Raw genomic sequence first — 14,151 nt, 5'->3', positions numbered from 1 at the left:
CAGGACTTTCCCAGTTTTAGCATTGCGAGTCCTGCTCCTGGGAAACCCTGGGAAAACTGGGATGGGTGGCTGCCTGGGCGGGATCCCACCACCTTCCCTAGGGCCCCAGGCCCTTTCTCACCCCAGACTACACTTACACTCCCTTCCTCCTAAGGATTGATTCTCTGTAAACTCTAAACTGATCTGCTTCTTCCCTGCTCTGAACCTTCCCACAGTTCCCCATGGCTTTGCCTGGCAACCCAAAAGATGTACTGAACCTATGGCAGTGGTTCTCAAACTTTGCTGCACAATGGAACCGCCTGGGGAATTCTGATGCCTGGCTTCTACCCCAGACATTTTCATTGGTATAGGATGTGACTGGGGCATTAGGGGTTTTAAAAGCTCCACAGATGATGCTGATACGCTCCAAAGTTTGGGAACCACTGGCATATGGCTATGATTTGCTTGCTTATGTTGCCAACGTTTTAAGTGAAAAGATTTCATATAAAAACCTTGACTCCTAGCTACTTTTTTTTTTTTTTTAAAGATTTATTTTAGAGAGAGAGTGAGCACATGTGCACGCATGAGGCAGGGGAGGGATAGAGAGAATCCCAAGCGGACTCCCCACTAAGCACAGAGCCTGACATGGGGTTCCGTCTCACAACCCATGTGATCCTGACCCAAGCCGAAACCATCAAACGCTCAACCTACTGAGCCATCCAGGTGCCCCAGCTCGCAGCTACCTTTGACAAAGCAGAAGGTCTGAGACCCTGACGGCTTCCAAGTATGGTAATCACAGGGGGTGTGGAGTACTGGCTGCTTTTGGAGACAAAGCATGTGTTCTCTGGTCACCACAATCTCCACCACTCCCTAGTGCTTACTCTGCTCGTTTATGTCCATGTGCACGGCCGACAGGCTAAGGTCTCAGCTCTGCAGCCTCTTCACTAACTGTTCCATACACTCATCTCCCTTCCTGCCCTCCAGCCCCGTGGGCCTCAGGTGACCTTTCTACACCTGCTTTTGCCAGGCAGTTCTCACCAAAATCCTTCTCAAGGCAGGCAAGGCCTTGATCAGTTTGGCCACTGCCACCTCTCTCCCCCCTCTTCCCCAAGTTCATCTAACACAGCACTTCTAACACGCCGAGGCTGATCGGGCTAGTTCCCGGGCCAAAAGTTGTTGCTCCCTCTGCCTGGGGAACTCTTCCCTTCCTCTCTTCTTTCTTTCTTCCTGGCCGATGCCTACTTATCTTTCAGGCCTTGGCTTAGATTTCACCTCCTTCAGGAAGCTTCCCTGACCCTCAAACTGGGTGAGGTCACTGAGTCGTCACTGCACTTCCTCTTTTGCTTGACATCTCACTTCCCTTGCTAGAATAAGGCTGCGCTGTTCATCTCTGTCCTCCTAGGGTCTAGGTAAATCGTGTCGTGCCTAGTAAATAGTAGGTATTCATCAATGACGAATATAAGAAGGAAAGGAAGCACATCTCCTTTTCTCCACTGGCAAAATTCTACTCTTGTGGTTGCATTTCTATTGTAGTATTCAACTCTGTGGTCAGGGAGACCCAAACCTCCCTAGGCTCAGGTCTGTCTCACGGTGAGTCCAGTGGGTCCCCAAACCCATTCTGTGGTTGTTTCCCCAGTGTCAGGATGGGTAATTGGAAAAGGCATACTCAGCAACGGCAGAACCCACACATCAGTCGACTGGGTCTCCGCACCTCTGTGAAGGCAGGGTTGGCGCCCCAGGGTCCCATACAGGGCAAGCATAAAGGTAGAGGGTAATAACTTACCTTCCATTCCCTTACATTTGTTGATTGATTTTCAGTTGGCAGTGGCCTTTCTGCCAGTCCCCTCCTTTGTTCCTCCAATCAGCTCTGAGAGGCAGCTGTGGTGTAGTGAATGGTCGGGGTAGGACAGGATTGGAGGTTTTTCAGATTCAACTGATTCGTATTAACTTGTGTCATCTTGGGCAAGTCACTTCCCCACAGGGACTTCACTTGCCTCATCCGAAACATGGGGCCAATCATCTTTTTCTCATCTTTGGGGTCAAACATCTTTAAACATGTCAGGAACAGTGGGAACCAAGCGCAGAGCACCCGAGAAGCTGTATGTAAACCACATTTTCGTAAAGTAATAGTTATTTCCAACCTTTAATTTTTAGAATCACCGGTAGGATTGCAGGCACTCTAGGAAATTAGGAAATGCAGTGCCAAAGAAAAGGAAAAGTCCGTGGTAGTCTGTAATAACCGCAGTTGAGGTTTTAATGTATATATTTTTAAGATACAGTGAGGGAGGCAAAGAGGCGGTTGGGGAGAATGAGAACAGCCCCAAATGGGGCGCCTGGGCTCTGGTTCAGCTGCTGTGTGACTTCTGTGGCCTCGTCTGTAGAATGGGACCCCCAGGCCCTCTCCCCCGACAGCCTTTTGTGAAGCTCGGAGGAAACAAAGGAGGGACGCGTGCCTCCGAAACGGCCGAGCGCGGGCGAGCGCGCCGCGGCGTCGCAGGGGTTAAGGGCACCGAGCGCCGCGCTCGCGTCCTAGAGCGGCCGCCGGCGGACTTCCGGCGCGGGGTGCGGGGGGCTCCCGGCCCGCGCGCCGCCGCTTCTGGTAGGGCGGGGGGCGGCTGGACGGCGTGCCGGCTGGTCGCGGCTTCTCCGTAGGCCGCCCGCGCCTGGGTGGAGGACTGTGCCTCTGAGGCTCGGCCCGCGCTGCGGCGACATCCCGGGGTCATCTAGGCCGGGTCCCCGCCGACGTGTCCCGTTCCCCCCCCGCCCCCCGGGTTCCGGACTAGCAGTGTTCGATCGCGGGAGGCGTTTGAGCCCCTCTGGGCCTTGGTTTCCCCTGCTGTCACGCGGGGCTTTGAGGATCCCGGGACTGGCCGAGGACGGTCGGGTTCTTCAAATTATTTGCACCCTGGAATCCACTCTATCCCCATTGCACAGTCAAGGAAACTGAGACCCAGGAGCTCGAAGTTCCTGTGGAATAGCAAAGGCAGGCTTTCCCACCGGCTTATCGAGTCAGGACACACGCCGAACTCCAGGCCGTAGCTCTTGATTTCCAGCGCGGCTGCCACTGCCGTCGCCGCAGGGGGAGTCTAAGGACGTCTCCGCGCGCCAGGAGCCCTCCCTACCTAAGTGTGTCATCCTTACTACAACTTCTTGAGGCACGAGCTGTTACCCACATTTACAAGTTAAAAAAAAAAAAAAGTGAGGCTAAGAGCGATTTTTTCCAGAGTCACGGTGCAGGTCAGTGGCTGAGTAGCGAGATCTAGAAACTCAGGTTTGTCTCACTTGACTGGCAGATCTGTTTTGGGGAATGTAGTTAATACTGAATCCTTTGACAAGGGGCCAAAGCTGAGAGATGTTGCCCGTGGGAGGGAGTGTCACAGAGCTGGCTACGTGAACTAATAGTGGGCTTGGGTCAAGTGTCTTTGCATCCCTCCGCATCATTTTCCTCAAGGTGAAAGAATCAGATGGAACACCTCTCTCTAGTAACAGCTTTATTAAGATAAGGTTCACATACCATACAGTTCACCCATTTATTTGTTCGTTTATTTTTTATTTTTAAAGATTTTATTTATTTATTCGACAGAGATAGAGACAACCAGCGAGAGAGGGAACACAAGCAGGGGGAGTGGGAGAGGAAGAAGCAGGCTCCCAGCGGAGGAGCCTGATGTGGGACTCGATCCCGGAACGCCGGGATCACGCCCTGAGCCGAAGGCAGACGCTCAACCGCTGTGCCACCCAGGCGCCCCTCGTTTATTTTTTAATTACAAACCCTTGTTTCGAGGGCTTTCAATAGATCGCAGCAGGGAGCTGCTCTGCTACGTTGGAAACCCCGACCTCACCCATTTAAAATGTACAGTTCAGTGATTCTTAGTATATTCATAGAGTTGTGCAACTATCACTCCAGTCAACTCTAGAACATTTTTATCACACACTGATTTTATCACTGATCTACTTTCTGTCTCTATAGATTTGGCTATTACAGACATTTCCTATAAGGCCATATATGGCCTTTTGGGACTGAGATAATCTTTTTGAAACCAAGTCCCGGCCTTAGCTCAGAGCTTTGGCCTGTGACCATACCCAGCTAGAATTGAATAGCATTGTTTTGATTTTGTTGTATTTATTTTTACCACTCTAGGGTGAAAGATAGGTATTTCCTGTTTGTGATAGTGCTATAAAATTTCCTTTTTGAGTAAGTTTGTTTCCATAAAAGAGTTGACATTTTTAAAGGACAAGATTAAATAAATACTAGTAGAGGCGGTATACAAGTTATGTCCAAAAGATGGGAAAAGGCTAGGACATGAATGAAGTTTGGAAAACACTAGATTGTCTGATTTGAGGTTCTCCAGGACATGGTTTGAAAACCATCCTACTGAGGCGTTGGGTGGCTCAGTCGGTTAAGCATCTACCTTCAGCTCAGGTCGTGGTCCTGGGATCGAGTTCTGCATCGGGCTCCCTGCTCAGTGGAGAGTCTGCTTCTCCCTCTCCCTCTGCCCCTCCCTCCCCAGCTTGTGCTCTTTCTCTCTCTCTCAAATAAGTAAATAAAATCTAAAAAAAAAAAAAAGAAAGAAAGAAAGAAAGAAAAGAAAAAAGAAAGGAAAAAACCACCCTACTCTTCCATTTCACTCTCCTCACAACTAGTGTGAGGAAGCACATCATTTTACTGATGGAGAAACAGCAGAAAAGTTAAGTATGGTACCCTGTCCAAGGTCATACAGCTAGTTACAGAACCTAGACTTAACCTAAGGTCTGTCTAATTCCAAAAACCACCTACTTACCAAATCTGGACCTAAAACGGGGAGTGAGGAATGGACGAGCAGGCTTGAGGGAGGATTTAGCCAACATACCAAAACCTGTGGGGACCAGGCTGGTTATCTTGTTTTTGGTATCCCAACAAATATTCACATTATTTCTATAAAATAACTTACTTTGTGACTTTAAACAGAAATACCATCTCTGTCACTGTTGGGGCTTTCTTCTTCTCTTAAGCGCACACCAGAATCCAGGAGGTGTTGCCTGGATAACGAGGGTGTGTGTGTGTGTGTGTGTGTTTGACCACATGTGTATGTTGGTGCTGGGGAGACTCTAATCTCTGGTCCCTCTTGATTGCTGGTTGGTAATCACCGTCCAAGCCCAGTGTTCCCTTCAAGTTCATGGCTTCTGCCCTATATCCTGTGTGGGGACTGGAATCTCTGGGCCGGCTGAGACTCCTTGTATGTGGGGTCCATGTTTTCTGGAACATCAGGCAGCCACCTGCTCTCAAGACTGGCTCCTTTCTAGAGCACAGTCCTCTTGTCTCTTCCAGGCCAGGGACCTTCACCAAAACCCTCTGCCTCCCCCCTGAAACCCTTCTAATTCCACTTCCTATTTTTTCACTCTGGGTTTCAATAGCACATTAAACTCACAGCGCATTTCCAATAAAACGTTTCCTTTTCCTCAAGGGCAGAGAGAACTTAATTTTTAAACTTTAACTTAAGCAAAAAGTAGCAAGTAGAAGAGAAAACAACCAAATCCCGCCACGCTGCTGGCAACACCTTTGCAATTCAATCCTCTCATCTCATAGCTGTGCAAGTCAACTTGGACCCAAACTCGTTAACGACAACTGTCCTCCTTCAAAGGCAATCAAAGGTCCGTCTGTTGTCACTCAGCCTGAGTGAGTCTCAGCCCTAACTCCAAACAACTTAGATCTCAGAGTAATTTTTGACCATTATAAAGCAAAATAACTAACTTTGATCCAGGTAATATTCTAAGACCTCTACGTGCAGAATCTCACAAAAATTATTTCAACAACTCTGTGAGGTAAGTACTATGATTGTGTCCATTTTACAGATGGGAAAACTGAGGCATGGAGAAGTTAAGTCTCTTGTCCAAGGCACCGCAGTTAGTAAATAGTAAAAGGCAGATTTCAGTCCACATAGTCTGACTTCAAAGTGTGTGCTCTCAAACACAGAGCACATACTCTGAAATCAGACTACTTCCTCCCTCATTTACAGCACTATTTTAGTATTCCAGAACTGGGGAGGACTCTGAGACCTGGATCTCTCACACCCTAACCTTTCTCCCTCCGCAGCTCCTGCCTCTCGGCACGAGTTAACTAAAGGTGTTCTCCCTGCCCCCAAACTGCCAACCCAAGTCACTGTTGTGTGTGCACACTGGGCTAGGTAAACGTAAAATTTCTCTGTTCTTTGGTACAGCCCAGCAAGGAATTATCCCCACTTTACAGACAAGCCCACAGGTTAAGGAAGGTCAAGGGACTTGCCCAGGATCCCACAGCTAGTGGATGCAGCAACGGGATTGGAACCTGGATGCCCATTTCTGAGTCTTCCTGCTCTGCTAACGCGTTACTGACCTTACAGAGCTGAGAGCCACATAAGTGGGTTCCTGGGAGGTGATGACTACCTGTGGCTCCTGAGAGAGTCTCTCACCCTGTCTGGCTCCATTTCCTTATTTGCAAAATCTTTTTTTACCTTCCTCTTGTTTCTCAACTTCCTAATGAAAGTTGGGATAAGTTTTTTGTTTTGTTTTTTAAGGGTTTTATTTCTTTGGAGAGAGCACACACATGCAAGTGGTGGGGAGGGGAGGGACAAGCAGACTCAGCACAGTGTTCAGCAGAGCCCGATGCAGGGCTCGCTCTCACGACCCTGAGATCATGACCTGAGCTGAAGTCAAGATTCAGTGGCCCAACTGACTGAGCCACCCGGGTGCCCCCGTTTTGTTTTGTTTTCAATTTCCAAATTAGACTCAAAGACTAAAGAGGGCATTCTCATAAAGGAGTTTCCTTTTTCAGGGGGTCATACAGTCTGCTCTAAGGAGACATTTTCTGCCTGGGGTTCTAGAACAGCAACTGGACTGGGGAGTTGGGAGTTTGGGGAAAAGATGGGGACTCCTGAGCGTGTGTAGGGAACAAGGACATGATGATGACAGTGCTTCTATATACTGGGTCTTAATATCGTGCCAGGCCATGGGCTAAGTCCTACGTATATGTGCGTGTATGTGTATAATGTGTGTGCATACACACGCACACATATGCTAGAGGTCATGTTTTTATCTGCCGCTCTACTCTAGATCTTTCTTTTATTATTTTTAAAAAGATTTTATTTATTTATTTGACAGAGAGAGAGCGCGCAAGCAGGGGGAGCTGCAGGCAGAGGGAGAGGGAAAAGCAGACTCCCTGTGGAGCAGGGAGCCTGACTTGGGGCTTGATTCCAGGACTCTAGAATCATCACCTGAGCCTAAGGCAGTTGCTTCACCAACTGAGCCACCCAGGCGCCTGTCCTCTAGATTTTTAGATGGGAGTTTTGTTGCGATCGCTTCATCCTACCTCCTAATTTAGAGGCGAGGCATCATTTCTGCTCACTCCTTTAACGGTCATGGCAGTTCTGTTCTCTGCCAGTCCCCATGGCAGGCTTTTAGAAAAGATAGAAAAGTTAGCGAAAGGAATCGCTAGGTGGTTATGACTCTAGTGTTCTCTTATTTTTGCTTATCTGTATTCCTTAACTTTTACAAGGCACATATACTACCTTTATGATGAAGGTCAGTTCCCTTCCCTCTACTCATTACAGTACTTGTTCTCCAGTTTAAATGATTACATGCCCCCACAACCCCCATAGTGGGAGAGGTTCCAGATGAAGAAGTCAAGACCTTGTATTAGAGGGCTGTCCCCGTAATTCAGGTGGCCGCCACATCTGCAGTTCCTTCTGAGTAAAGGACACCCCACTTCTCTCTCAAATCCCTCATAGGCCTAGGGATTGGCATCTGAACCCGACTTTCCGTAGCAGGGAATCTCCACAGGGTGGTCCTGGGCCTGAGTGCTAGGGAAGTTACGAGGACGGACTTGCTCGTCGTAACTTCCGAGGATGCTAGAGGCACGCAGGGAGCCGGGCCAAGGGATGCGGACTGATCATCTTGTAACTTGCTAGGCAGCCCGCCCAACAAGTATCCTGCCCAGAATGACGGTGGATTCCTCTGGGTGGCCTGGTGACCTGGTGAAGTGTCTGGACTTGGAAATGCTACCTACCCAGCTGATCAGCTAATGTCGTGGGAAGTTTGAAAACCAGACCCAGAAAAAGGGGACTGAAACAGGAAGCACCATGAGAACCCATATCAGGAGTCGGGGGGGGGGGGGGGTCACCGTTCTGGGAATGAATGTGTCCCTTCTAAGTTGGAACAAGGATGTTCTAGGGACCCCATGATTTCCATGGGTCTCTTGGGGCATGACCATATCGCAGGTGTAAGACTCTGCCGTGAGCACTCAGCAGCTAGATGGGATACATAAACCTATGAAAAAATCCTTTTTTTCCCCTGAAAGTCCGTGAATAGGCAATAAGTGACACTTTAAATAATGTAAAACTACTTCCTCTATTGAGGGGTATTCTGCATACCCTTCCTTAATTTCTTGAAATGTCTTAGGATCCGTTCTTTCCATAGTTTATTTTTGGAAAGGTAACATGCTCTCTAAGAGGGATATTCTATGAGATGTTTGCTGTCTTTTTAATTTTACAGCATCGAGTCCCAAGGTCATGACAAAGAATGACTTGAGATTTGTATATACTGGATCTGAAATATTCACAGTTGCCTAAAAGTTGAACAGAAAGAAGTAAACCCACATATTTAAGAATTTTGTGTAAGTAGACTTCGTGATTGGGAAAGGATTATACTCCTGAACAATGCCTAGCTAAATATTTTGTTCAATTTATAATTACAGTTACAAATCCAATTAAAATAATTAAAGTTACAGACTCAGAGAGGGAAAGCAATAGGCTCAGAGTCACACAGCAAGTTCGCACAAAGCTAGAAGTACCACTTTGGTCCCTTATCTTCAAGCTCAATGCTTTCTCCCCTCGTTTTCTCCCCATGACTGCTGCCTCACAAAGCTATGGCTATGAGAAAACTGTAGGTTTTCTTAATTAATTAATTAATTTTTAAAAAAGATTCTATTTATTTATTTGAGAGAGAGGGAGAGAGAACAGAGGGAGAATAAGAGGGAGAAGCAGACTCCCCGCAGAGCAGAGAGCCCGACGTGGGACTCGATCCCAGGACCCTGGGATCATGACCCGAGCCAAAGGCAGACGCTTAACCGACGGAGCCACCCAGGTGCCCCAACTGTAGATTAATTTAAAAGTGTTGCTGAGCAGACAAGGAAGGTGAAGCACAAGTTGTAACAGGAAGGCAAAAAATTTTTAGATTTATTTATTTATGTTAGAGAGAGAGAGCATGAGCGGGAGGGGTGGAGCCCCACACGGGGCTTGATCTCAGGACCCCGAGATCAGGACCTGAGCCGAAACCAAGAGTCAGACGCTTGACCTACTGAGCCACCAGGTGCCCCGGGAAGGCAAATTTTTAAAATCTTTTTTTTGTTATGGTATTAGTATTTTATTGTTGTAACAAATTGCTACAAATTTAGTGCCTTAAAACAAAACATTTATGATCTTACGATTCTATAGGTCGGAAGTTACGATTCTAGGGGCGCCTGGGTGGCACAGCGGTTAAGCGTCTGCCTTTGGCTCAGGGCGTGATCCCAGCGTTATGGGATCGAGCCCCACATCAGGCTCCTCCAGTATGAGCCTGCTTCTTCCTCTCCCACTCCCCCTGCTTGTGCTCCCTCTCTCGCTGGCTGTCTCTCTATCTCTATCGAATAAATAAATAAAATCTTTTAAAAAAAAAAGTTACGATTCTATAGGTCAGAAGGTACGATTCTATAGGTCTCACTGGGCTAAAATCAAGATGGGGGCAAAGCTGTGCTCCTTCTGAGGATCTCGGGGAGAAGCCACTCCCTGGCCTTTTCCAGTTTCCAGAAGCCACCCACAGTCCTTGGCTCATGGTCCCCTTTGCCCATCTTCAGAGCAGCAATGTCACATCTCTGTGACCCTTCTTCCACCGTCACTTCTCGCTCTGGCACAGCCAGAAAAGGTTCTCTGATTTTAAGGACCCTTGTGATTACACTGGGCCATCTGGATAATCCAGGATAATCTCCTCATCTTAAGGTCTTTAACCTTAATCACATCTGCAAAGTCCCTTCTGCCATGTGAAGTAACACTCCGTTCTGAGGTTTGGGGCATGAGCATTTTAGGAATTAGAGCAAGGGCGATTATTCTGCCGATCGCAGCTATGAAATACCATCCAGGTGCATAAACATTCATAGGGAAATAGACATTTTAACATCATATTATTGAAATATTATTAAAATACCCTAGCCACCCTCGTCCAAACCAAGAAATAAACATTGCCAGGATCTCCTCAAACTCCCCACTTAATGTTTTCTGTTTGCATTTGCCTGAAGTTTCTTTGTCCATCTACTTATTTGACATGTTTTTTCACTTTTGTTTTATGTGTGTTTCTTATAAATCGCTCATAGCAGATTAAAAGAATTTAAAAAATTTTTTCTTCTGCTGATAGCAGATCTTAAAAGTAACTTAGTCTGACAAGTCGTCAGAGTGTTAATTCAGTGTGTTCCTGTTTATTGCATTAATCCATATACTTTCTTTCCACCTTATTTTACATGTACTATTTCTTTTTTCTTTTTTTAAGGAAGGGTCTGGCTTCCAGGGAAAAATTAGATTTTTTAAAAATATTTTTTTAAAGATTTTATTTATTTATTTATTTGACAGAGAGAGTGAGAGAGCACAAGCAGGGAGAGACAGCAGAGAGAGCGGGAGAAGCAGACCCCCCGCTGAGCAGGGAGCCCGATGCGGGGCTCGATCCCAGGACCTGACCTGACCTGACAGCGACGCTTAACCATCTGAGCCACCTAGGCACCCAAAGTTTTGTTGTTGTTGTTGGTTTTTTTTTTTTTAAGATTGTATTTATTTATTTGAGAGAGAGACAGCCAGCAAGAGAGGGAACACAGAGGCAGTGGGAGAGGGAGAAGCAGGCTCCCAGCGGAGGAGCCTGATGTGGGGCTCGATCCCAGAACGCCGGGATCATGCCCTGAGCCGAAGGCTGACGCCCAATGACTGAGCCACCCAGGCACCCCCTGTTGTTTTAAGATTTTATTTATTTGAGAGAAAGAGAGCATAAGCACGAGCGGGGAGGTGGGGGGACAGTGGGCAGAGGAAGAAGGAGAAGCAGGCTCTCCACTGAGCAGGGATCCTGACTTGGGGCTCGATTCCAGGACCCTGGGATCATGACCTGAGCCAAAGGCAGATGCTTAACGACCGAGCCACCCAGGCGCCCCACCTATTTACTTTTTCATTAATGTTTTCCTGTTTGCCTTTAAAAAAAAAAAACTTCTGTGGGTTTGGTCAAATTTCTATTTATTACCTTTCCCCCTCGGTAAACCTGCCAGTGTTTATCTTCTTTTTCCTAGCAATCACAGTTGTTCTTAAATTGTTGTATCCGTGCGTGGTCATATCCTTCTCCTTCATCAAGTAATTTACTTGCCCACTCTTTCACAAACCCCCAAAAGATGATCACTCTAGAATGCTTTGACCTTCCTCCCTCTCCTAGAGTTTTGCTAAGATAGCTTCCGATTTTTTTGTTCTAATCTATTATTAGGTTTTTCATTAAAGTTAATCACTTATGCCAAAGAATCCTTATTTAACACTCAAAGCACAAATTCCCAGGCTACTGGTAACACTGAAGCTGAACTATCTATATCTTTCTCTATAGCTATATCTACGTATAGCTCCACCCACGGAAGTGACATGATTGCCGCTTCTGGTTCTTGGGTTACAGTCTTTTCCCCTGGAGTCTGTATTCTACTGTCTTCTAGCTTATAGTATTTCAGATGGGTGGCTTTAAACTAGTCTGATTCTCGTTCCTTTGTAAATAACCTCGTCCAGAAGCTTGTAAGTTTTGGGGGTTTGGTTTGGTTTTGTTTTTTTCAATTTCTGAAGTTCAGGAATCTCATCAGGCTATGTCTAGATACTTATCTTTATTCATGTGAGTCCTTTTAATCTCCAGGCTCAAATCCCCCTTCCCTCTGTTCCTTTTCCCTTCTTCTGGGACTCCGATTATTTGCATGAGGTCTTTTGGATTTGTCCTTAAAATTTACATGTAACGGCATGATTTCCTTTCCTTTTTATGTCTGATGTGTTGTAAGATTTCTTCCAGTATCTTTGAGTCTCTCATTAGTGTCTGTGCCAATTATCAAGTGTATCTATTCTAATTATATATTCAGGCATTGAGGAAATAAGAACAGGACGGGCCAGCCCATGGGCCACCTGGGTCCACTGAATTGGCCTGGAGTAAAAAGACTCCATCTATCACCTGATTGCTATAAGCCCCTACTTTGAATGGTGGACCACAGTGGCATTTTAGGTCCCTAGGAACAAGGACATTTAGAGCCAATGTCTAATAATCCCAGAAAGATCTGGGTATGTCTTTTTCTCCAGTGCACAGTTACCCTACTAAATAGCTATGAGTCCCCCTGGGGAAGGCAAGGAGGAAGGGTTATGATGAGTACTTGCAACAAGGGTGCAGTTTCCTTCCTCTAGGAGACTCGGCATCACCTTCAGTCAAGGGGCTCTGGGTCCATGATTGACTTGTGTCTGGGAACTGGTAAGAGGCTGTGACTCTCCGCTTCATATTTTGGCTCCCAGACCTAGGATTTCTCCTATTGTATAGGTAAATCAAGGAGGAGAGAAACACTTCCAAAATAGTGGAGTAAAGACTTCCAAAGATCCACTCCTCCATAAAAGCATCAAGAACTCTGGAAAAACATTGTCAAAATAAGCTTTTTCAGGACTCTGGAAACTAACCAAAGGTTAGCTACAATCCAAGGAATGTTTATTTTTAAAAAAAAAAAAGATAGCTGTATCCCAGTGAGAGCAGTGAACTTTGTGAAATTTAGCTTGCCCTAGTCCCATTCTCCTCTCCCCGGGTCCACAGAAACCTTGAAAACACAAAGCCTCATAACGGAGCGAGCTGTGAAAACCAGCGGCTTAGCAGCCAGAGGGGGGCAGAACAGGCTTGAAGGTCTACAACAGCTCCATCCTCAGAGAAGTGCCACTCTGTGACCTGTCTGTTAGCTCTCTGGAAAGCCTGTTCTCAGAGTTTGTCGTTATTTGACCTAAGTCAGAACTCTCCCTGTGCTAATAGCCATAGCCCTCGGGCATGTGTTGAAAACAATCAGTGGCAATTGTTTAACATTACAGCTGCCTGAAATGACCATACCAGTTGGTGGTCACAAGAGGCTGACAAAACAACTTAAAAGGAAAAACAAGGGAATGAGAGATATTTGTCGGTCCTTGAAAAGCTTTGACATATTCCTGGGAATTCCTAGATGTTCACAAGCAAATATAGGGTTGTGTGCATACCCAGGAAAAACCTAAGGAGATCCTATCCTCTCATCTCTAGCTGACCTTGAGGGTCTGTAAAAGCAAGAAGTGAAGACTAAAGCAGTATTGCGTGCATGTGCATACACACACACACACACAACACACACACAAAAGGCCCCACAGGAGACTTATTGGTTGAAGGCATTTAAGGAAATCTCTGTCCAAGCATTAGCTGATCACTAAGCTAACTGAGTAGAGACTTCAGTGGCCACACAGCAAAGAACACAGTTTTTTAAAGAATTACTCTAGGAAAGTCACTAAACAAACAGCAACAACAACAAAGTCTGAGGAGGGGTGGAATCTGATTTGCAGAGTTGCCACATTATAATATTTAAGATGTCACTTTCAACAAAAAATTAGGACATTGAAAGAAGCAGGAAAGTGTGGCCCATGCAAAGGTAAATAGCAGTAAAAAGAAACTGTTCCTGAGGAAGTCTAGACTTGAAGTTACTAGAAAACGTCTTTAAATCAGCTATTATAGGGACACCTGGGTGGCTCAGATGGTTAAGCATCTGCCTTCGGCTCAGGCCATGATCCTGGGGTCCTGGGATCAAGTCCCTCATTGGGCTCCTTGCTCAGTGGGGAGTCTCCTTCTCCCTCTCCCTCTGCCTCATGCTCTCTCTCTCTCTCAAATAAATAAATAAAATCTTTAAAAAAAAAACCCAAAGTGCTAAATGAATAAACCCACTGACCAAGAAATTTGTATCCAGCAAAACCATTCTTCAAAAATAAAGAATTAAGACATTCCAAGATAAACAAAAATGGAGAGAATTTGTTCCTAGCAGACCTACCCTACAAGAAATATAAAAAGAGTCCTTTCCACTGAAATGAAAGGACTAGACAGTAATTCAAATCCACTTGAAATAAAGAACATCAATAAAAGAAACTGTATAAG

The 14,151-nt window shown here is 46.1% G+C and overlaps 1 long non-coding RNA gene across 2 annotated transcripts in view; it reads right to left on the bottom strand.

Moving 5' to 3' along the window:
* Positions 1 to 14,151, bottom strand: part of LOC113267704 (uncharacterized) — a 30,505-nt gene that overhangs the window by 3,387 nt on the left and 12,967 nt on the right. Inside the window, exon 5 of one of the 2 annotated variants that reach the window (XR_008960450.1) lies at positions 1,763 to 2,946. The exons of the other annotated variant lie outside the window; for it this stretch is intronic. This is a non-coding gene — a long non-coding RNA (uncharacterized LOC113267704). The remainder of the gene's footprint in view (positions 1 to 1,762; positions 2,947 to 14,151) is intronic. 2 annotated transcript variants of the gene reach the window in all.

The sequence above is a fragment of the Ursus arctos genome, unplaced genomic scaffold, assembly GCF_023065955.2.
Source record: "Ursus arctos isolate Adak ecotype North America unplaced genomic scaffold, UrsArc2.0 scaffold_2, whole genome shotgun sequence".
NCBI classification, from domain to species: Eukaryota; Metazoa; Chordata; class Mammalia; order Carnivora; family Ursidae; genus Ursus; species Ursus arctos.
The sequence above is the reverse complement of the archived record's forward strand: the minus strand, read 5'-3'. Positions and strand labels throughout refer to the sequence as shown.